General features: G+C 40.9%; 1 protein-coding gene across 4 annotated transcripts in view; it reads right to left on the reverse strand.

The window, feature by feature from the left end:
• HYCC1 (hyccin PI4KA lipid kinase complex subunit 1) overlaps positions 1–5,823 on the reverse strand; it is an 80,833-nt gene extending 75,010 nt beyond the window's left edge. The window contains exon 1 of one of the 4 annotated variants that reach the window (XM_004263441.3): positions 5,623–5,823. The gene's annotated coding sequence lies outside the window, so the exon portion shown is untranslated. The other 3 variants (XM_033440394.2, XM_033440390.2, XM_033440397.2) reach the window with 3 other exon arrangements.
• Between the last annotated feature and the right edge of the window lie 19,835 nt (positions 5,824–25,658).

The raw sequence follows: 25,658 nt of genomic DNA on the forward strand, positions 1-25,658 counted from the left end.
CTTTCTGGAAGGCAGTCTATTAATATCAAAAATAATTAAAATGATACCTTTTGATTTCAGAATTTGTCTTAAGTAAATAAAGATATGGGCAATGATTAATCCATCAAGAAGCTAACTGCTACATGATTCATTCAAAATTATTGGAAAGAGTTTAAATTTTTAACAATTGAAATGCTGGTTAAATAATAATGGTAAATCCATATGCTGGAATATTAGCCACACATTTAAAATGATGTTATGTTGTAAAAAAATAATGTTTTATTGACTCGGGTAAGTATTCATTCAATTATGTAAAAGTAAGCTAGAAACAGAACAGCATGAACAATAACAACAGAAAAAGAGTATTTACAACATGGGGGCGTTTTTTGTTAAAAAAAAAAAAAGAGTAAATCCCATTAAAAAGGACCTATAAGGATATTCACCAAAGTATTAATAATGATTATCAATGGGTGAAGGTATTATGTTATTTATCATTTATGCTTTCCTAAATTTTCCAAATTTCCTACAATTATTATGTATTACATTAGTAATTAAGAAAATACAGAATGTTTACAATATTGCTTTGAATATAGTAACAATAGTATCCAAAATCATGTTAACATTGATAGTCCCACTCTTTTAGGCTGCACCAAAACTAGGGATGCCTACCCTCTCTAGGTCTAATCATACTTTTATACTTTAATCACAATGAAAGAAATTTTCAGAACTCTAGGAAATAATCAGACAAAAAATTTCACCCCACCTTTATTTATGCTCAAGTGCAATGTCAAATAATATTTAGATATTAACCATTTGCTTTCAGCCCCCTGCCAAAGGTAAGAAACAAGAGTGAAGAACAAACCCTGGACCTCAGAACCAGTGGGGCTCAGCTTTTGCCTACATCCAAAACCTGAACCAGAAATTAAAAAAAAAAGAAAAAGAAAAAGTGGAATGGGAGAGTGGGGTAGGATGGGGGGGTAGAATTACCTTTCTCAGGATACAAAGTGTGGGCCTTTTTTTTTTTTTTTAATATTTATTTATTTGGTTGCACCAGGTCTTAGTTGTGGCGGGTAGGCTCCTTAGCTGAGGCTCACCAGCTCCTTAGTTGCAGCACATGGGCTCCTTAGTTGTGGCATGAGAACTCTGAGTTGCGGCATGCATGTGGGATCTAGTTCCCTGACCAGGGATCAAACCCGGGCCCCCTGCATTGCAAGTGTGGAGTCTTACCCACTGTGCCACCAGGGAAGTCCCAAAGTGTGGGCCTTTGACAACTTCTAATCACAACTCTTCTCTGTCTCATTTGGGACGCAGAAGGATTTTCTTCTCCAATGTATTTAAAAGGCATATGTCCAAAGGGCAAGCAAGCAAGATTTCTTCTGAACAAAAATACTTTAAACAGGAGATTTGTAAATGTTAAATGTTCTCTTTCCACAGTGCAGATATGCAGCCTAACTCTGAGAGGGCCAAAAAGATTCTAGTAGTACTTGGCTCTTAACAATAAGCAATAGTCAAACTGTTAATTCCATCTGCTCCCCTCCAAAAAAATGACAAAGCATTACATGGTGGTGCCAGGGGTCTCAGGTTGCATTTAAGGGGTTTTTCTGAGGGGCATTCATTTTAATAATATTAAGATGCTAATTGTTTTTGAGTACTTCAGAGAACTAATCTTGATATTACGTGATGACAACTTTGATGCTGATAACAATAACAAAAAAAAATACTATCTTTAATATCATATTCTTTGTTAGAGATGTTGCTTCTAGAATTGTCTTCCTTTCTTACCAGTCAAAGCTCTAAATTCCATCGACTTCTATCTCCTCAGGGAGTTAGTTCCAATAGATATCTTTCCTAATCTCTTCTCACTTTCCTTATGCATATAAAAAAATCAAGCATAATATCTCTTCAACCCATATCCCTCCGCAGCAGTTTCAACTATGGCTGTAGAATTATCTAGGGAGCTTTAAAATATCTATGCAACTAATCTATAGTAACAAAAAGTGTATCAGTGGTTTCAGGGGATGAGAGAGAGAGATTACAAAGGGGCACTAGGAAACTTTTGGAGGTGATTTTGATTGTGGTGATGATTTAATGAGTATAAACACATGTTAAACACTGAACTGCACACTTTAACTATGTGTAGTTTATTATTTGCCAATTATACTTCAGTAAAGCTATTGAAATAAATACGGATGTCTGCGTCCTGTCCCACTCCCCAAATTGGTACAAGAGCTCCCCCTTGAAATCGGGATTCTTAAAAGCTCCCCCAGAAGATTGTAAATGTGTAGGTAAGATTGAGAACCACTGCTTTATAGCTGTCATTCTCTCCCTTCCTCGGTTTTTTAAAATGCCTCAGGCAAGCATGTCTACTTTATCATCATCCATTCTTTCTCAATCTTCTGAAGACTAGTTTCTGAACCACCACTCAGCTAAATCTGTACTTGTCAAAGTCACCTATGGACTCCTGACAAATTTACTGTTCCCTGAAGTCTCTCCTTATTTGACACCTGTTTAAAGAATTTGAAATTGTTGACCCATTCCCTCTCTATTTGAAAATTTCTCCTCCCTTGGCATCCCTCTTGACGTTCTTCCTACCTTTCTAACTACTACTCTTCTCTCTTTCACACTATGCTTCCACCTATCTGCTTTTTATTTGTCTGTTCACTGACTGCTGCTTTCATTATGCTAAAGACTCCCAATCTGAGTCATTCCAACATACCCAAGTCAACGCAGCTTCTTCAATTCAACCTCCACTCTTCCCTCTATTCCTGATTTCCTTTACAAGTTTCACATCCTAGATCCAAACATCTATCTACAGCTTCACCTGAACATTCCACAGCTTTCTCAAATTCAAAAATATCCAAAATAGAATTTATCATCTTCCCGCCATCTATGTGTTCCTCATTTCCAATCAATGGAACCAAATCAAATCCTCAGTCTTGATTCCTCCTCCTTTCTTTCCCGAGGTGATAGCATCTATCAAATTCTACCTCACTCTGCCAGAGTGAGGATCCAAAACACAGATCCATTAAGCGGTTTCTTACCCATCACTTTCAACGCAACCCCCTTAGCCAAGGATACACGGCCCTGGTCTGGCCCTCTACCACTCTCGCTGTTCTCATCTTCCACCATTTCCCCATCTCACCCCTGCATTCAAGTCACATCAACATTGCTGACTTTGTAATTGTCACTGACAATGACTTCTCTAAACTACCAGGGTTTCTCATGCCTCCTTGCTTTCTCACTGACTATATTTATATTCTCTTCTTGGAAAGTTATTCACTTACATCCTGCACTTGGCAAAATTATGTCACACTTTAAAACTCTACTGTGTGCCCCCGACTTTATATACATCCAAGCTGAGTTAGCCATCTCCTACTCTGTTCCCTTACTATACTAGGCATATCTCTATTCACACTTAACAGAGGGTATTATAATTGTTACTTTACTTATCTGTCTTGTATATTACACAGTAAATTCCTTGATGACAAGAGTTATGATATTCATTTCTGTATCCCTAGCACCTATTCAGCCTGGAATAGTGCAAATTTTATGTTTGACATAATTTCCATTATTTACAAAATGTAAACTTGATACCCCCCAAAATGGTCTTGATACTAATATTTTTTAAAGAGTTCTTAATATTCATTATAAAATAAATATCAGGCAACAGGATCCTGAGTAAAATAGTTGACTACGAGATATATTTAAACTCTGACTGTCAAAACAACACCACTCTAAAAATGCAACCAAGAGCAGATTTCATAAAACAGGAATACAACAAAGAAAGGAAGCATAGCAGGGGTAATACACTGACCTAGCCAATGCCTCATCTGGCTATCCACATCCTGTTAATGCTGATAACTAAGAGAGTTTATAATCCCTCTATGGTTATAACTATAGTAAATCAAAAAAGGATAAATAGGGCTTCCCTGGTGGCGCAGTGGTTGAGAGTCCGCCTGCCGATGCAGGGGACACGGGTTCGTGCCCCGGTCCGGGAAGATCCCACATGCCGTGAAGCGGCTGGGCCCGTGAGCCATGGCTGCTGGGCCTGCGCGTGTGGAGCCTGTGCTCCGCAACGGGAGAGGCCACAACAGTGAGAGGCCCGCGTACAGCAAAAAAAAAAAAAAAAAAACAAAAAAAAGGAGAAATACACCAAATCCAGAGTTTATTTTCTAAAACAGGTGATGATTTTCTCCCTTGCCACTTTGTTGAAATGAATTATTAGAATAACTGACTGACTTTGAAGCTACTATTGGCCAACCAAGCATATCCTACAGATTTTTTTCTTCCTTTCTTGCCTGCACTTCAAAAATATGGTGCTTTGGACTTAAAATGTATTAACCTAAAGAAAAAAATGCTTAGAAATTGGGGTCCGGCGGCGGGGCGGTGATCTATGGATGTTAGGAGAATATTCTTATGGAAAACAAGCCTCCCAGGACTATCACATTGACTCAAGGTTAGACCAATATTTATGATTTTATGCAGATAAGATTTTAAAAGCTGAAAATTTCAAACTGTAAAATGATACACGAACCAAAGAGGTGTCATACCTGCCCCCCAAACTACTGGGTGACCCAAAGGACAAATAATTTGCCAAAGGACAGCCTGGCCCGACTGCCGGTAGTACGTCTCTGAGATAAGTAGAAGCTGCCAGCGGAATAAACTCCCCCTACCTGAAGAGCCGAGCGGCTGCCAGGCGTGTGATAGTGTATTTATCAGAGAACCGATTCTGCAGAGTACGAAAGCACCAGGGCAAAATTAAAAATTATCAGGACTGTCTAAACTCTGAGGGTACAACGCACACATGTGCACACCGAAGGGCGGATACCCAGTTTTGCCAAAGCGTGCAAACTTCGACGGGTCTTTCAATGCAACAATTTTCAGACAAAACCCTGACGATTCTCGAGTATGTCAGAATCATCCTAAGGAGAGGGCTAACTCTTAGTAAGAAGAGGGCAAGGGCTGAAGAAGAGATCTCCGGTGTAAATAACCAAGGAACGAATCGTGGCTGCTTTGTGAATCTGTCCGACGTGGGGGGGGAGGGGGGAACCGAGGCGAATGCAGCTTTCAAAGACGAGGGGGGCGACAGTGACCGTTTTGGCCATTAGACTGAACGGATAGCGGCAGCCTCGCTGAAGTGGCAAGCCGGAGTAGGAGGGGTGGGAGGGGTAGGAGAGGTCAGGCCGGAGCATCAGCCGCGGCGGGGGTGGCGGGGTCCCACCCCAGGCCAACCCCGCCGAGGGGCGGCGGGTCGGGCCGAGGTGGCTACACCCCGGTCACGCCCGGAGGTCGGAGGGCTCCTGGCCGGGGAAGGAGAAAGACCCGAGTCCACGCGCACAAAGCTGCCGCCGCCGCCCAGGCAGCAGGCGGGCTGCGCCCAACTTCTGGGCGAGAAGCCGCCGGCCGCAGCCCACCATCCGGTCCCGCTCCCCAGACCTCCGGACGCCCCAGGCGCCCAGCACCGTCTCGCGCCCAACCGCGGCGCCTCGCGCGGGAGCCGTTACCTCCAACGAAGCCGCCGCTCCGAGGACAAAGTCCCGGTGCCCTCCCCGCCGCCGCCTCGCCCCGGCTCCTCCCTGACAAAAAAGTTATCGGTCGCCGGCCGCCCTGGGGGCCCGGCGCGGTTCGCTCGGCCGGACTCACCAGAGCGGCTCTCCAAGCTCCACCTCCAGAATCTCGACTTGTCTGGCTCGCAGCGACAGCGACGGCGGCTGCTCTGCTTTCTCCCGAGTAAGTAGCACCACCTGCCCACCTTCTTCCTAGCAGAACGGGTCCCCGCGAGCCATCTTCCCCCTCCGCTCACAGACTGACAACCCACCCCCGAGAGCCGCCACTGCCGCCAGCTACCCTGACGGGCAACACCAGGGACCCGTCCCCAGGCAGCCAACCGCCACCGCCCCACGCCAGCTCGGCCTATCGCCGCCCGCCGGGCGGGACCAGAGCAACTTCTCCACCAGTGAGAATCTTCCTTTGCTAGGCCTGGGGCGGAGCCATGAGGTGGGAGGGAGGGCTACTTGGTGGGCGAGGTCTGAGCAATAGGCGTGGTCGGGGCACCCAAGGGGAGATGATTGACTGTTAAGATTGCGGCAACAACTAGGCGATAGTGATCAGAGAAGGTCTCTTGGACTCAACCATTAGGATTTACAGCCCTCCCAGAAGAAAATAAGCCTTTCGGAATGCTGTTGACCGTAATCACAGAAGAGAAACTAATTGATATCTTAATTTCTTGGTCAGGAGGATTTACTTCCCAGTAATTCGAGTCACCAGAATTTATCAAAATTTTATCAAATCCTCGGAGGGGAGAAAAAAATGTACGTTTTGCAAAATGGTAATAAAAACTCTTCTCACCTTATATCATTGCTTTTGGCCTTAGTCGGGAAAAAGTCAAACAATTCCACAATATCCGTTCCATGAGCTGTTTCGTTTTGTTTTGTTTTTCTTCATCTTCCCTCCCTACTCTTCTCCCAAATACACACTAAATATTTTATGTAACGACTGGAACCTGAGCACATCTGAACTATTTCCTACATATAGTTCCTCTGTTTCGACCTTGTTGATTCCTCCTACCACATCCCTCGCAAGTCCAATCAGAATTGATTAGAAGAAAAATGAACCTTCAACCTGGAAGACAGGAAGCCACTTTAGTTTTATAAGAAAGGGGAAGGACTTCTCCTAAAGCCCCAAGATCTTTTCAAACATAGCACACACATAAATAACAAGCAAAAAGTAACAAAATATATTACTTGATATTGAAAGGGAATCAAGCAAACAACTTCAGGTAATCATTAGGGTAGATCTATAGAACAATCAGGATCCCCCATCCAAGAGCATAGACTGATTTATAAGTAAATAATAACAAAATATGGTGATAAGGGCAACAGAGCTAGGTTCAACGAGCCAGAGGAACACAGAAGAAGAAATTATTGTGTTTAGGAGAGTCAGGGAACTTCACAAGGAAGGTGATATTTGAGTTGGATCTTAAAATGTAGATGGGAGTTTGCCAGAGAGGGAAGTCAAAGGGCATTTCAGGAAGCGGGAACAGCAAGTTCAAAGGCGTGAAGTGTGAAAGGGCACTGATTGGCTGCAGAACACTGAGAAAGTTGGTGGGGCTGAAAGGCATGTAGCAGCCAAAAATTAAGCTAGAGCAAAACACTGAGATGAGATTATAAAGGCCATATGAACTACACTAAGGTATGTAGATGAGCACTGTCCAACAGCACTTTCTTCAAGGATGCAAATGTTCTATATTTGCGTTGTCCAATATGATAGCCACTAGCCACAAGTGGCTATCCAGTGCTTGAAATATGGCATAGTGGAGGAACTCAATTTTTTTTTGAATTTTAATAGCTCCCATATTGGACAGCTCAGGTTTAGATGTTATTCTACAGGCAATGAGGGACTCATAGAAGCTTTTAATCATGTGGACAATCTTAAAGACAGTGTAGAGAGTGCCTGTTCTGTTTGATGAGAATCTTGACAGATCAGACCAGGGTACTGGTGGAGGACTGCAGGATAACTTAGGTCAGCTGGGCCAGAGCCTGGCCAGGGGAAGTGTTTACCTGAAGGAATAGAAACAGGAAGATCCAGAGAGTGTGTTGTACTCTAACATCTCAAAAAATGCAAGCAGTCAAAACCCAAGAAATTGAATTCTGACATCAAGTCCTGACAGAATAGGGAGTAGGAGAGTGAGGTGTCAGAGAGGGAAAGAAAGCCAAAAGGTCAGCTGATCATAAAATAGGGAGAGAGCAAGGGTGAGCAGAGGAGTACACACACAATCAGTTTTACTGACAATTAGCCATGTGGGCCACTGATGTGTTGGCCTGATTTAAAGAGCCAGAGATTCTGTTGGCAAGAAGGTCCACTAGGACCAGGGCAAGACCCCAGCAGACATGAAGGGCCAAACCACACCTTCGGAAATGGGAGAAAGGGGCAAATACTTATTGACTTCCTGCACTACACAGGGCACTCAGCTTGTCAAGGATACAAAAGCATGCCAGAAGCTCACAGTATGGGTCCCTGGGTAACAGGTGAAAAGTAAAGCAAAGTTTAATCATTTATCACAACAATAGAAGAGATAACACAAAGCAGTACGTGATTGATTCATTGTTCAGATGATTTTCTAGGCAATAACTGCTGTGTGAGTTCAGAAGAGAGAGCAAGCCCTTCAGTCAAGGATGGTCAGGGAAGGCATCATGGGAGAGGTAAAAACTGAGCCAAGTCTTGAAAAATGGGCAGAAATTTGAATCCGAAAAAGAAACACGTGAGAAGGAAACTCTTGGTATGCCTGGAAAAGAAACAGAAGAGGGGGGCTTCCCTGGTGGTGCACTGGTTGAGAGTCTGCCTGCCGATGCAGGGGACACAGGTTCGTGCCCTGGTCCGGGAAGATCCCACATGCCGCGGGGCGGCTGGGCCCGTGAGCCATGGCCGCTGAGCCTGCGAGCCTGGAGCCTGTGCTCCGCAATGGGAGAGGCCACAGCAGTGAGAGGCCTGCGTACCACAAAAAAAAAAAAAAAAGAAAGAAACAGAAGAGGGGAAGTATAAGCAATGTACAGAGGACATGGGGAGCCATATGAGCTGGCCAGACCCTGCCAAGCTAGGTTGGAGATGGATAATAGAGTGCCTTAAAAGCAAACTCAAATGTTCAGGTTCTGTCTGCTTGCCAGTAGCTTCCTGTCTGTTCCTTAGAGTTACTTGGGATGACTTTCAAAAATATAAATGCCGAAAGCATACCCACGTCAAATAAATCAGAAAATTGGGGGATGGATATAGGGTTTATTTCACAAGCTTCCCAAGTGAACCTAACATACACTCAGGGTTGAGACCAGGGGAATGACATCGTAACATTTTACTAATACTAAATCAAGACCGTACATAGGATGGATTGAGTGGGAGAGACTGAAGGCTGTCTATTTATATTCATATATTTGTTTCCTTTCTGCAAGAAGACAGAAAGCAATTTATTGCCTGACCACTTCCTGTTTTGAAGTGGTGAGATGATATAGAAGGCAATTTAAGTCATCTTTCCTCTAAGTCAGAGTAAAACCAGAACACAAATTTATGTTCGCGGTCCACTCTCCTTTCTATCACAATTTGTGCATATAAAAATATTTTCCAACAATAACAGCCTGCAGTTAACAGTTACACATAACCATTTGTGTCTGAGCAGCAAAGCACCAGGAAAATGCCTGACAACATTGTTTCAAAAGGGAAATGCTTTTAACCTACTTTATGAAAGTCAGCATACTCCAGACCTTAACTACCCAACTTTGCCAGTCTCCAATATCTGTATGCATAATTCTACATTAACTACTAAAATGCATTTACGTTCTTGCAAATAAGTTGAACATTTTAAAGCGTGAACATTTTCCCTATGATATTAAATTTCAGAAACCTAAGAAACATTTAACTCAAATATATTTCTATTAAATTAACCGTAAAACAGCTAGGTAACATGACTATTTTCTTCCAGGTTTATTGAGATAAAATTGACATATAGCATTGTGTAAGTTTAAGGTATACAATTTGACAATTTGATATACAGACTGTGAAATAATTACCACAGTAAGATTAGTTAACACATCCATCACTTCACATGGTTAACTTTTTTCTTTCTTTCTTTCCTTTTTTTTTTGGCTATTGTTGTGAGAATGTCTAGGATCTACTCTCTTAGCAACTTTCAAGTATACAATACAGTATTGTTAACTGCAGTCAGCACGCCGTACATTACATCCCCAGAACTTATTCATTTTATAGCTGGAAATCTGTACCAACATCTCCCCATTTCCCTCCACCTGCAACCCTTGGCAACCACCAATATATTCTTTGTTTCTATGTACCATGACTATTTTAAATGACAGAGTCAGGAGAATTTTATCTTGAAAAAAATATGAAGAATACGTTACTTTAGTGGCAAGGATGTTAAAACGTACTTTTTTAAAAAAAATTAAAACAAAAAGAGTGTGCCTAAGAGGTCATTCTGTCTTGCTGTGCCAGATTCTCCTTCTAAGAGAGCCAATCCAGCCAGTGCCCACAGCAGAGGCAATAGCCATGATCTGTGCCATACAACCCCCTTCCTAGAACCATATAGGCCAAGGGAAGCCAGGCCTAATGATGTGAACACTCCATCCAAACAGGGATGGTGGTAATTACCTAAACCCATTCTCTTTCAAGAATGTGAACTGGAAATGGGAAGAGAAAATCACTCACGTGGTGGGTGCAGAAGCTAAAAAGTCAGACCATAGAAGGAAGCCCTGAGAAGCCCCAAGAGAGGCAAGTTATGAGGAAACTGAAGCCATTAGGCAGTGAACAGAGATAAAAAGTAGAGGACAAAGTAACTGGTAACAAAGGACAGAGTAGAATGAGTCACCGTAATAAAGATGGGGATCAACGAAATCCTGCTGTTGAGGGGACAATGAAATAATCCATCTCCTACAGCTGCACTGAATCACACCAGTTTCCAGTGTTTGCATTCAACATCTGTGAGATCTAACTGCAATTGTTTCCAGAGTCCTATAAGATTCCCATCTGCATCACCTAAGCTATTCTAAGTAAATTGTTGTACCTTCCATGCCTGTATGAAACAATAAGTAGACTCCCAGAATCATGCGCCAAGTGAAAGAAGCTGGATCAATTGCATTTTGCAAAGTGAATTTTATCCTTCAAGGTTGGTTCTGGGTTTTTCTAGGAATAACATCCTAGAAAGAAGACAACGTTCTCTATATCTTAAAAAAAAAAAATTCATAAGTTAAAATTTCAATATCCTTATAACAGATGTTTTAAGGGAAAAAAACTTTTTTTCTCTTAACTTTTTAACAGCGGAGCCAATCTTGTTCATATTTATAAAAAGCCATATAGATAGGGGTGGAAAGCCTAATGACTAACTGCTACCCTCATTAGAAAAGAAAAATAGCCACACATATCTTCTAAGACATTTTATTAACCAGTGTTTTCTAGAAGAATTATTGTTGGGAGAGTCTTGTTTTGCACGTTTTATAAATCATGTTTTTGAAAAATATTTTATGACATGGGAAAAAGATGAAAAATGGGTACAAAACTGTATACATGGGACTTCCCTGGTGGCACAGTGATTAAGAATCTTCCTGCCAATGCAGGGGACACAGGTTCAAGCCCCGGTCCAGGGAGATCCCACATGCAGCAGAGCAACTAAGGCCGTGTGCCACAACAAGAGAAGCCACCGCAATGAGAAGCCCGTGCACTGCAATGAAGAATAGCCCCCGCTCGCCGCAACTAGAGAAAGCCCGTGCAGCAACGAAGACCCAACACAGCCAAAAATAAAATACATTAAAAAAAAATACATTTTTTTTAAAAAGCAGTATTCTTAAAAAAAAAAAAAGAGAGAGAGAGAGAGAGGCAGGGAGAGGCACACCCGCAAAGAGTTTTGCCAACCCATTCACTCTGGTTTGTTACTCTTGGGTTAAGAGAGTCCAATGTATGAATAATACTATTTTTCAATTTTGTTCTCATCTACTTAGTCATCATCACCACACCCTGATATTTATGCAAAAAAGAAAAAAGTTCCAGTGAGCAAATTCAACATCATCACCAATGTTCAGTAAGGACAAGCCCGTCACCCATTTCCTCCATCGCCATGTTGAAATGACTCAGTCCTCCATTAAGCTGGTCTTTCTTGATACCCATTATGTCAGCAGAACCAAGGAACACCTTCTGTAGACTTCTCTGTTTACCTGAGGCAAGTTCTCTGCACAGGCATGGGACACATGTCCAGGCTCAGCTCCCCTGTGTCCTTTAAAGGGTGTCATTTCCCAAAAAACCGCTACCTCTATGGGCTGAACCATGGTACTAATCTTTAAAGTCATTCTCGAAGATTTTTTTCAAATTTGAATTACACCAGGAAGAAAAGAAGTCACATTGGTCATCAAAAAATTAGCAGAGATCGAGAATTCCCTGGCGGTCCAGTGGTTAGGACTCTGCTTGCTCACTGTCAGTGGTCTGGGTTCCATCCCTGGTCAGGGAACTAAGATCCCAAAAGCCTCAGAGCTCCGTCAAAAAAAAAAAAAAGAATCAGCAGAGATTAATTGATCATATTTCTAAGACAGAGCAGGCCTTTAGGAAAGACAATGGGGAGGACGGATGCAAGGAATGTAGATATTTGAGCCTGGGACAGTAACTAGGGAGCTCTTTCCCTCTGGAGACCATGGGCAGTAAGATGCTATGGGGATCTGAGAAGAATCAGGGGGACCCTTGAAGGAAATAAGATATGCTGAAGGGGTCAAGGAGGGGCAGGCTATTTTGACTTGGACCAGTCCTGCCAGCTCTGCAATTGTAATTTTGTTTTAACAGAGGTGTAACGTACATATAGAAAAAGAGAGAAAACAGAAATACGATGACCTCAGTGGATTGTCACAGGTGAACACTGCAACCACTGATCCATGTCAAGAAAAAAAAATTGACAACAATTCATAAGCTCCCTTGGGCCTGCTGCCAATCACCACTTGCTCCTTCCTTCCCAAAGATAACCTCTGTTTTGACTCCTATTGCTCTAATGTAGCTATACTTATGAAATTTGATGTAAGTGGAATCATACAGAATATATACTCTTGAGTCACTGTTTCCTCTGCATATTGTTTGCATTCCATCCATGTTTCTTGTACTTATAGTTTATTCATTCTCATTGTTATATGGTATTCTACTACATGAATATGTTACAATGTATCTGACAATACTACAGCTGATGGACATTTGGGTAGTTGTCAGAGGAAGACTATTACAAACAATGCTGCTGTGAGCATTCTTGTACTACATGGCTCTCAGTGTACATGTATGTGTACTTTTGTGGTATGTATCCAGGAGTGGAATTTCTGGTTATAGGGTCAGCTTATGCTCTCCTTTACATGATACTGTCAAGTCATTTTCCTAAGTAATTGTATCATTTACGTAGCTATCAGTGGAATATGAGAGTTCCAGTTGCTCCACATCCTTGTCAATATTTGTATTACCAGCCCTTTAAATTCTAGCTATTCTAGTGGATAGGTAATGGTATCTCACTGTGGTTTTAATTTGCATTTTCCAGATGACTAATGCAGACCTTTCCACGTTCAGCAATTTTAAAGCATCTCTGCATGTCTGTTTCATTGCAAATCACTGCTAAGTCACATTTTGATTCAGACTCAACAGTCTTTTTTTAATTGAAATATATTTGACATATAACGTAAATTTAAGGTGTATAACATGTTGATTTGATACATTTTTATATTATAATATGATTGCCATCATAGCTATAGTTAGCACTTCTATTATGTTGCATAATTATCATTTCTTTTTTGTGGTTGGAATAATTAAGATCTAGACTTAGCAAGTTGGATGATTATAATACAATATTATTGTCTATATTCACCATACTGTGCATCAGATCTCCAGGACCTATTTGCCTATTAGTTGCAAGATCAACAATCATTCATTAAATCCCTGCTGTGAATCTGAGACTACATGTGTTAGTTGCTTCCAATTACATGGCCTGAAGATGGTGGTGAGAGATTTTTCTGGACTAGGTGATTTCTGGTCAGACCTGTTGGTTTAGCTCCAGTATATTTTCACTGACATTGCAGGGAGGACACTACTGGGAGAAGAATATGCCAGCAGGGCAGGGAAAGAGGAAAGGAGTTGAGTATAAAGAGTGAAAACCAGCTGCATTTCCAAACTTTACAGCTTGAAAATAGTTGGTGACAGTTTCCACAAGGAAAATAATTTAACCTGTCAGCCATAAAATAGGACGATTATTAATACTGATACAGATAATACTAATCCTTGTAAGCAAGGGCAAAGTGACCTTCGACAGGTGTTTGACGGTATTGTGAAATAAAAATCTCCTAGACAGATCTTTCTTGGAATGACTCATAGCACAGCTTCTCTAAAAATGTGGGTAAACCTCTGGGAACATGAGGTTCTTTGAAGGCCAAAGAAAAGTTTACTTGGCCTCAAATCCCACCTGCAGTTTTTTCCAGAGCTGGCAATAGGGGCTGATGAGACGCTCTTTTCTGTTCTAGAAAAAGAGGTTGCAAATTATCTTCATCTGCACCTCAATCAAGAGGTGGTGCTAGATGACCTTCCCCCCTGCTACCTGTCACAGGTTGACTGGAGTGTATGAATATTCCACCATAGGGTCTATTTGTCAGACTGAGGTGCTGTGACTGTGCAGACAGTGGAGAGGAATGTGGGGAGAGTATTTGGGAAGGGTAACACCTTAACGGGCTACTTAACAACCTCGACCAGTTAGACACACCTTTGTTTAGCATATCTGCTGAAGTCTCACTGAAAAGGAAACCCTAAAGGACAGTAGGCCTTGACTGAGGAGAGGGCCAAGACAGTCTGAACTCTGGGCACGTTCAAGGGGTTAGGAAGACCAGCTCCTGCCTAAGGCGGGAACTAGCTCTTGGTGACCGGGAGTGAAGGGGAGGAAGAAACCTGGGAAGGAGTGAGCATAAGGCAACTGAAGGCAAAGGTCAACCATTTCCCAATTTTCCCTAAGGCTGACCCTGAAGTATTGAAACCTAAGTGACCTGAATTCCCTGCAGTGAACCTAATAACAGATCCAGCATTTTGGCCACCTTAATTACCCATTCAGATCTCCCCAGAACACACCCGTGGTGCATTTGGAAGGACAAGTTGACCTCTCCTGGTGAGTCAGGTCTTTCTTGTCCACCCAGCTTGCCCAAAGGGCTGTAGTTGAGCTTTCATCTAATCACATTTTCATTTCTACGCAACTCACACCTTATTCAGATGAACAGTCTACTGTTGGTGGCATATGTCTGCCCAGAGATGAAATCTTCATCTCTCTTTTCCTTGTCTAGAAGACACAGGAGAACTGAGAAACTGAATTTTGAGGGAGAAGTAAGACAATGAATAAACCCAGAGGGTCTAAAAGATGAAGAGTGGCCGCGTGGAAAAGACACATTGTGGAACTAGAAGGCAGGATTGGGCTGACACCTCACATTGACCTTGTGTGACTTTAAACAAGCTCTGTGGATCTCAGTTTTCTCATCTGTAAGATGAGTGGAGTAAAATGTTCTGAGCTGAAAGTAAAATGTTCGTTTATTTGACAGACTGGAGTTTTGCTCAAAGTTTTTACCCAGAAGGTAGATTGTGGAGAGAGAGGCCTAATTATTCTCCATTTTCTCCCCAGAGCCTTGTGTGCTCTGGCTCCAGAGAGGCTCTCACTTACTCACATTGCATCTCCTGGGCTCTTTTGCTCTCTGGTTCTATCTGAGTTTGGCTAGTAGGAGATACCTGTAGGAGAACTGAGAACTGAATGAGAGAAAGAGAGAGATTTCTTTCCTGCTTCCTTCCTGCTTTGATGTGCTGCGTCCATAAGTCCAGCTTTCATGGGATGGCCCTTCCTCCAGCTGGTAACACCTTTACTCTCTTTGCCCCCTCAGACCTACTATCGGTAATAGCTTCCCACTGTCGACAGTCCCTGGGTACCTTAACATCTTTGCTGTCTCCCTTGACCTTGCCCTCATCTCTGTAAATAGTCCCTTTACTAAAACCTCTTCCACTGAACTATTTTGAGTGGAGACTTCAGTTTCCTACCAGGATCCTGGTTAATACAAAAATTTTCTCTTCAAAGAGAAAACTATGAATTACAGAACTTCCTGAGTCCCCCCTCTCCCCACTTGATGCTAGCTATTACTCTTTTTCCCATTTCCAGAGAATGATGAGGTCTGATGGGTGTATTTACTTGGAGGAGGGAAAGGAACACAGAGTTAAGAGGTCTCCTTCTTTTTATTACTTACACTATTGTTTTCCTTTTTTTATTGAACGGTGGTTGGTTTACAATACTGTGTTAGTTTCAGGTGTACAGCAAAGTGATTCAGTTATGCTTACATATATATATTCTTTTTCAGATTCTTTTCCATTATAGGTTATGACTAACACTATTGTTTTTCAGGTGGACTTCATCAGTGCAGCAACTCACAACAAAGCGCAGGTACACACTTCACATGAAAGAAATCCAGGTTGGGAAATGGTTAAGTTATTTGGCTAACACAAATGCCGAATTACATGATCCAAGCTCCAAAGACCATTTCCTCCCTCTCCACACCTCCTCCAACAAGAATTATTGGACTTGGCTTTGAAGCATGACGAGGTTAAGCAGGCGGTTTCCAAGTTTTCCCTTTCACTTTGCATCCAGGATAAACATAATCCATGACTTTGATTTTTACACATTTTCATTTCAGTCAGGAGTTGGCAGTTTTTCAGCAGGGCTGCACCAAGTTTCATCTGTTTACTGAAATTTACATTTTTTACCCTTTCTGGTTATAACCTTTCTGCCTATGTCCTCTTCTTCCCTCCTTCCCCAGTCGTTGTGGATCAAGGACACTATATCATCCAGGGATGAAGGGATTTGAGAGGCTAAATGTTATAGACATATCCAATTTGACTAGAAGTTTCCGTGAGGTCTGAAAACTAGACATGTTGAAGACACGTAAGATTGTCAGGGAGGTGGGGAGTTTGCAGCTGTGGAGAATAAAACCCGGAGCTTTTAGAGCATTAGAGAGATTTGAAGTAAAAGGAGGAAATGAAAAAGCTTTTAAAAGCAAAAATAGCTTGGATAAGTCTCTCCTGAAGTGTGTGCCATGGAGCCCTAACACTGTACCTCCTGTGCAGGGTGCAAGTTGGGGGGAGATTATGATCAAATACGTTTGGGAAATAATACAAAATGTGGCACCTCCTTGGAGAGCCCCAAAGCCTACTAAAGGTACTGAGAACTCGTGTAGTAAAGAATTCTGTTTAATGGTTGAGTCACCAAGTTTCCCCGCAAAATTCTTAGTCATGGAACTTTTAAAATAACATCTATTTTCATTCTCTTGTGGAAATATCAAGGAACAAACTTTGAAAAACATAGTCTGTCATATTGGGAGGAGAAACTCAGGGAATAAAAACAGAAGAACCTGGGCTTCTCTGGTGGCGCAGTGGTTGAGAGTCTGCCTGCCAATGTAGGGAACACGGGTTCGTGCCCCGGTCCGGGAAGATCCCACATGCCGCGGAGCGGCTGGGCCCGTGAGCCATGGCCGCTGAGCCTGCGCGTCCGGAGCCTGTGCTCTGCAATGGGAGAGGCCACAACAGTGAGGGGTCCGCGTACCGCAAAAAAAAAACCCAGAAAAACCTGATTTGTATCTTCTCTATCTCTTTCTTACTTCCTGGGCAATAGGGCTCTCGCACTAGGATTCAAAGTCAGACTGCTGCTCTTTTCCACCCTGATGAATATTCTAGCTGAAAACGGTCTATATAGTATGTAAGACCAGACTGGCAAATGTTAAGTGTTCTGCAAATGTCTGTTGAATGAATTTATGATTGAATAAAATGAGTTAGTCCCTGTAAACCATGCACAATGCCTGACACAAAATAAATAGCAACAAATGCTATTATTACTATTCATCATGATCTCTGGTTTAGAGGAAACAGAAAAACTCAAAACTTGTTACTGTCCCCCCCTTCAAAATAACTTAAAGACTTCGATGGGCTCTGTCATCAGGTAACATACATTTTCTGAAGGAGAACCAAATGATTAAGCCACAATAAAATGACCTTTCACACAGAGAAGTCTTACATGGAAATATATCAGAATCACGGACAAAAAATTCTGTTTGCTTAGAGACACAGACAACGAATGGCATGTTTCTACAAGGAAGAAATGAACATACACACATACATATATATATTATATTCCAATTCTGTGATGCCAGAAGGAAGAGCTAATTTGTTGAGAGTTTTGTTTTTATTTTTAATATCCTTCCATAGTTGCCATTACTGACAATAACAACATAAGACATGAAGGAGGTGAAGTAACTTATTTCACTTCTGCTCCTACCTCGACTTATAAACAGAATGGAGGCTCTAACAAACTGCAATTGTTAAGATTATGTGGATCAGCTTCCTTAGAAGGAATTTATCTTGTCTAAGAATCTCAAGCATTTCCTGAGTTAGTAATGTACCAGAGTTTGTTTTTCGCTGACAACTATTAACTAATCACCTCAAATCTTTTGAAAGAGAACTGTCTTTCCTGCCCACAGTATATCACGAAAACATTAAGAATAGGGTTGTGCTTTTATTGAGCACTTTCTGTGATTTTAAACCATAGAAATAGATTTGTATTTATATATGTATTATCTCATTAATGAAAGAGAAAGTTGTCAGTTATTTGGAAGAGAAAAAGCTCCAATAAATAAAAATATTCCTTATTTCAAATGCATTTATTTTCATTTTATTGAGTTTTAGGAATTTATGTAACATTAAGGGTTACAGTTCAGCATGGCCAAAGTAAAAGAAGCTCTGATTTGAAGTTGCTTCAGTAAGGAAATTTGCATAACCTCACATACCAGGAGGTACAGCGGAAGATCAAGTCTCTGGCTGGAGTGATTCAGTGTCTCAATGATTTCATCAAAGGCTTGGGCCCTGTCCCTCCCTCTGCTCTGCCCTCTGCCCCACTGGCTGCTTACTGAGGCTGGTTCTCTCCTCATGATAAAATGGGTACCAGCAACAAATAATCATTCATTATTCATCTACAACAGGAGACAGTAAATCTTCCAACCAACGAATATGCGCCTTTGCCTTTAGTCTCATTGCGTCAAGTTATTACACTTGTCCATTCCCAGAACAGAGGAATGACATTGATTGTCCTAAACCAATGATTCTCAAAGTACAGTCCCCGGATCAGCGGCTTATGCTGCTGGGAACCTGAAAACCTATTGGAAATGCAAATTCTCAGGCCTCACTCTCGCTCTACTGAATCAGAAATGTTGGGGTTAGGGTCCAGCAATCTGAGTTGTAACAAATATGCCATGTATTCTGAAGTTTGAGGATCACTGCTTTAGACTAAACAGAATCTACTCCTGGTGCGGGGGGAAGGGGTGGAGACTTGGACCAAACTAGGGTTATGTTAGGAGGAGGAAGTTATGCCTGTTGAACTACTAACAGTGTCCACGTCCTGGATTTCTCAAAAACAACACTGGTTTCAAATATTCTGTTCCATGGGGGTTGCAAAACACGGTCCGCATTAAGATGACTATCTCAAAAACTCTCTCGAAATCCTCTGGTGAATGTACTGTGTCCTGAAAAGACAGTGAGAATATATCAAGAATCAAAAGATCTAAGGTCTAAGTCTAGCTGTGTCACTGTTCAAGCCAATGTCCTTGAGAAATTCACTTAGACTCTCTACACCCCAGCTTTTACTCCTGTAAGGGTGTTGAAACAGAGAGTCTTTAAATTTTTGAAAACAAAAACAATTGTAGCCAGCATTTACTGAGCACTTACTCTACGTCATACATTGCCAAGGATTTTATTTAGCATGCTATCATTGAATACTTAGAATAGTCCCTATGAATGATGGCTGGATGGATGGATAGATGGGCAGGCCGGTGGGTGGAGAATAGCCCCTATGAAGCATGTAACTTGCCCCAACTCAGTTGGCTGCTGAGTGAAGAATCTGAGATTCAGGTCTATCTGACCCACGGTCCATTTGCTAAGCCACTATCCCACATATAGTGGCCCACTCTCCCTAACCTCCATCAAACTAACTCTTTGTGATTCTGCAGTTCATTTGGTTTCTTATGGTTTAACTCATTATGCTTTTTAGGAAACATGCTTTTTAGTATAATGAAAAGAATGTGAGCTTTTAAATTCAAGCTATATTGGAATCTTGGCTTCACCACTCTCTTGATCTATGACTTTAGGAAAGTTATTTAACTTCTCTGAAACTTTAATTTTCATTCTGTAATATAACATTTTGCATAGCATTTGTAAGGATTAAAGGAGATAATACATCTAAAGTGCTTGGCACAGTGCCTGGACTATAATAGATATTCAATAAATGTTCATTTCCTCCCCTGCCTATTGCCTCATGGGAAATGTTATTTGCTGAATGAGTAGGAAATACTTTAGAACATTTATTTATTCATGTTCCCCAATATCTCCATTCATAAGTGCCCTCATTAAGTTGTACCAGGAATGGAAAAATTCTGCCTGTGCCTTCTTGGCTAAAACCTTTCTAGGTATAAGAACCCAGAGGGAAGACCACGTCCAGGAAAAGAACAGTCCTAGACTTTCTATCAGTTCCCCCATATTCACACTCTCCTAACAATCTCTTCCCAGAGTTTTTTCAAGTGGGCTATGTGGGTCTACATTTGAACTTGAAAGATTATTTCCAAATTTGAGAGGTAGTCCTCTTTACCTGTGTTAATCTCAAAATAGAACAGTCTGTGTGGGGTAAGGAGTCCACGCTGTCCTTTCACAGGCCTCCCTGTAATGGACCCACGTGGGTGCTGGGTAACAGCACCCACACACAGAGTTTGGGGTAAGTTATTTGGCTCATGACAAGAAAGGCCATGGCTCCCAAGGAAAGACTGCTCCCTTTGAAGCAGCTACATCAAGGAAAGAAGAATTTTACTCTCCGAGCTCCGAAGGGTGTGTGTAGTTAATAATTCATGATGCACTCCCATGGGGTTTAAATAATTGTTTAATTGACAAATTTTTTGTGGCTCTATCATCACACCATTTTTAATGGTGAAAAGTCATACAATTAGAAAATGTAGCCCATTCAAATACTTGAAAAATAAGAAGTTCTGATGTTTGCTTAAAATTTTAATGTTACTGTTAATGGTGGGCTGTTTAATTTTGCTGTCTTGAAGAATAACAAACTTCTGGATTTTTTTTTTTTTTTGGCTGCACTGCATGCGGCTTGTGGAATCTTAGTTCCCTGACCAGGGATTGAACCCGGGCTCTCGGCAGTGAGAGCATGGAGTCCTAACCACTGGACCACAAGGGAATTCCTAATAATAACAAACTTTTGGAATAAATTGACAATAAATGGCTTCTGAAGTTATTTAATGCTTATACTTTCTTGCAACATGATTTAAGCAGAGTGGACAAGTATGGCCTGTGTTTTCCAAGGCCATGACCAATACCCCTTATAGTTACATTTTGAAGCAAGTGTTTGACATCAGATAATTCATCCAGAAAATAACTCTCTAAAATTTCCTTTATTGTAACCAGGAGGCAGTAATAGATCATGAAGATGAATGTATGTTATTATCCCTCTGGTTGATAGAGAAAACACAAAATGATAAAAGCTGTTTTATGGCCTCTCTTTAACACAATGCTAGGAAATCCTATGGCAGTTTATCTTGCATCTTCATGAGCAGAAAAGAACATAAAATTGAAAAAATATCCAAAACTGTCATTACTGGTAGTCATTCTTAATAATTCTACTCTATAATTATACCAGGTTTCCTTATAAAATTTTTATATATAACACACATTTATTTTACATATATGCATATTTCTATAGTACATAAGTGCTTTAAAGTTACATAAAGGATACAAGTTTTTAATTATTAGACACCAGAGCTGGGTTAACAAACAAGCATCTTGAGACTCTATGGGGTAAAACCAGGCACTATTATTTTTTTTTAAACCCCCCCAGGTGATGACAATGTGCAAGGAGAGTTAAGAAACACCACCCAAAATATTCTACCAACCACACATGAACATGAACACATATATTTTCTTAACTTCACTGGGAACACCTACTACTAGCGATATAGTCTCATAGAACAGACAAGTGCAAGGGCATGCCTGCTCCCTTTCCCCATTATCCTTCATTAACTTCTCCCTGAGCAAAATATCCAAGAGATTGGTTTGCCCGTTTGTGTGTGTGTGTGTGTGTATAGTAGCATCAGTAGTAGAAGAAGTAGCAAAGTTCTTTGTTCTTTTTCCAAATGATTTTTCCTGCAGACTCAGCAAAGAAGACTGAATAAAGCACAATGTACAGAACAAAAGTGGAATGCCTCAAGAACCTTCTGCCCTCCTGCCCCTTTCTCCATCATCATCAGTACCCCAGGGGTCCCCAGAGCACCATTCTAAAATCTGCCTCTCAGACCCTAGAGAACTTGGCTATCTCACTTAGCGGCTGCTGGAAGAAGACTCAGGAAGGGCCCCAGGACAATCTGCTGAATTGTACAATAAGCAACTCCACCCAGGCAGTCCTGGATCAACCTCTGCTTGCCCTTGGCCATGCTATGAAACACCAATAACTGGATATTTAGAAGGTTGTTCTCCTCCAGTTCCTGGTATGAATAGTTCTAGGCAGGGCCCTTACTCATGGTGGTGAAATGAAGCAAATAATACCGTGTGCTCCCCTCCGGGCTCTCCCCCTTCCTCCAAATCAGAGAACATCCCAAGGGACCCAAAAAAGGACTGCCAGTCATGAAAAGTAAATATATAGCCTAAAAGGGGTGTGTAGAGTTAGGAAAGGCAGTTTTGCTCACTCTATTTTGATGATTTGGGGAAGTAGTAGTGGGCAGTTGGCATATGAGTTTGGTCTTTGTTAAAAACAAAATAAAACAAAATACAGAAAGCCTGGTTGACAGCATATTCTCTCTCTGGCCACCTCTGAGTCTCTACCACTAGCCTTTGTATCCACTGAGCCCCTGTCCAGGGCCTGGGACCTGGACTTATCTTTTTGATTCATCACACAAAAGAGAGCTTGGTTGAAGACTCTACCTGAAAGTTATAGGGTGCAGAAATGTTTTGTGCCTGCCAATAACCCAGTGGTTAATCTTAAAACCAACGCTTAGAGAAGTTTGCCAACTTGGCCAAGGTCACAGAGTGGTGGAGATGGGATTCCACTCCATGTCTGCCTGATTCCAAAGCCCACAGTCTTTCTACTACATTTGCTTGTCCTTGAGGAAAGGGGTTTTGATTGGAGGATGAGGTAAAAGATGGGTAATTTTAGACACCAGGTGAAATTGGGTTCAGACCAGGACTAAGTAAGTGCTTTATTAGGGGTCTCTAGGAAGACACAGGAAACATAGACCCACAAGGGAGTTGGGGAAGAAAGACAAAGGAAGGGAGGGCACTAGAGACAAACATCACCTAATCCAAAAACTTGAACACTGTGAAGCAAATCCTGATACCTGGGCATTACTAGATGTGTAGAAACTAAATCTGTACAGCTCTTAAATTTTTTATTGTGTGACATTTTAATCTGATAGAAGATATACATTCAAATTCTGTACTAATTTAATTCTTCATCTTGTTTCTGGGGCAGTTAACAAAGGAATACAAGATACTCTGATTTGTCCTAGGCAGTCAAACATTGTGAAACTTTTTACATTGGTTAAGGTGCCAAAGTGATGATTCATTTCACACAGATCACCAATGGGATTGACTTCCAATCATGTCTATCTTGGTCTATATCAGAAACAGGTAAAGGGGGTCAAAAGGTACAAACTTCCAGTTATAAAATAAGCAAGTCCTGGGGATGTAATATACAGCATGGTGACTATTGTTGATAATACTGTATTGTATATTTGAAAGTTGCTAAGAAAGTAGATATCAAAAGTTCTCGTCACAAGAAACAAAAATTTTAACCATATGTAGTGACGGGTGTTAACTAGACTTATTGTGGTGATCACTTTGCAATATTACAAATATAAAACCATTGTACACTTGAAGCTAATATAATTGCTATATGTCAATTATATCTCAATATAAAGAAGAGAGAGAGAGAGAGAGAGAGCGACCCACAGGTCGCTCACCGACTTAGTAGTTCATTTACAATTTGCCATGAGGTTCCTCCTAGCTCCCATGTATGTGGATGTGATGATAGGTTGGCCAAAATGAGGTGGTATTTTGTCTAGTTTAAACAATGTACCTCAAGTAAAATTTAGCTCCAATCATCCTAATTCAAACAACCAACTGTTAAAAAGCAATATATAAGACAATCAGGGAAATATGAACACTGTATATTTGATGATGTTAAGGAATTTATTGCCTACTTCTTTTGGTGTAATAATGATATTGTGGTTAGTTTTCATTGTTGTTGTTGTTTTAGAATATTTCTCTTTTAAAGCTACATATAAAAATATTTACAGATGAAATGATATGATTGATTCCTGGGATTTGCTACAAAACAATTCAGTGGTAGAGGGAGGGAGTGAAGGAAAAGTAGATGGGTAAAGATGAAACAAGATTGGCTATAAATTAATAATTGGAGAAGCTGGGTGAAGAGTAAATGGAAGTTCATTATACTATCCCCTATCCTTTTGTTTATGTTTAAAATTTTCCATTAAAAAGTTTTGCTTTTCTATATATAGACCTAATCAGTGTGACATAATGGAAATTTCAAAGGATTTGGAGCCAGGTAAACCAGAATGCAAATACTGTTTCTTTTCACTAACAAGTTAGTGGAAAGATTGTTAAACTCATGGAGCTTCTTTTTCATCTTTAAAATAATTAATTTGTACCTTATAAGAATATTGAGAATTAAAAGAAATAATATCTCTAATGCACCTCACACAGTGCCTGACACATAGTAGACACTCAGTAACTATTGTTATAACTGTACAAGATATTGAAGACGTAGGCATTTCAAAGAAACTTGGAACATGTTTTGAGATTTCAATGGAAATCTCAAAGCAGAATGAAGTGAACTAACAAAACAAAAGGTGGTACCCTTTCACAGAGAGCCAGAGATCAGAACTTCTCCTAGGCAAGAAGACAATTATCCAAAGCACAAAAGGAAACAACTTTCCATTTATCTCATTTCTAAGGTAACCATTGTATCACTAGTAAAATAGTCCAGGAATAAATTGGACATGATTTATAAGGTCTTAAATTCCATTCTGCTTCAGTATTTGAATGAGAAGGGGCAAAGAAAAATGTCCTTGGCTGGGAATAGGGGAATAGGATCCAGAATTTTTTTTATTGACATCTTTCTCTAGTTTAAATTTGTACTTAAATTTAATTTATTTAATTACATGTATTTACTTATGTGTATTCCACTCACATAGATCTCCTATGTGAAAAAATGATTCTCATTAGACAATTATGTTTATAACTTGCTCCTTCTTCTATAACAACCCAGTTAATGGCTTCAGCATTCAGCTACTCAAACCAGAACACTGGTAGATATACTCAATTCCCTTTTCTCCCTCACCACTTCTCTTCCCACAAGTGATTCCCAAGTCCATCAGTTTTATCTCTCAGATGCCTTAGGCCAAGTCCTCAGCATTCCACAATTAATTTCTGCAGCAATTGTAAAACTGTTTTCTTTATCTCTAGTTTCTTCTTTATTCAAATTATATTGCAAAATACTGCAAAGTGGCATTTTAGCACTTAAATCTGATCATTTCATTACTCTGGGTAAAATATTTCAGTAGCTCTCAACTGTCTACAGAAGACGTTCAAATGCCTTAGCTTGGCAATGACCCTTGTCCATGTTTCTAACCACATCAGCTCTTCATCTAGACATTCAAATGCACCCTGTCCCTTGCTCTCTAGCCTTACTAAATGACTTGCCATTTTCTCCAAGTACCATGTTCTCTTCAGCTGCTGTGTTTTTGCACATGCTATTCCCTCTGCCTTGCAATATATTCGTTCTGTCTCTTTGACAAACCTTGCTCATACTTCAACTCTCAGCTTGCATATTCTTTTGGTTGTTTACTCTTTCACCGCCAGTTGCTCACAGCCACCATGTTGAGTTAGACACTCTATTCTCTGAGCAACTTGCACATGCATGCACATATCGCTATTTAAAAATCTTACACTAGTAAGTTGTGTGTGTGTGCCCATGAGCTCCTAGAGAACAGAAATCTCGGCTTATTTATCTTTAACTCCTTAAAGGTTACCTAGTATCTGGCACA

Source organism: Orcinus orca, chromosome 9, assembly GCF_937001465.1.
Source record: "Orcinus orca chromosome 9, mOrcOrc1.1, whole genome shotgun sequence".
NCBI classification, from domain to species: domain Eukaryota; kingdom Metazoa; phylum Chordata; class Mammalia; order Artiodactyla; family Delphinidae; genus Orcinus; species Orcinus orca.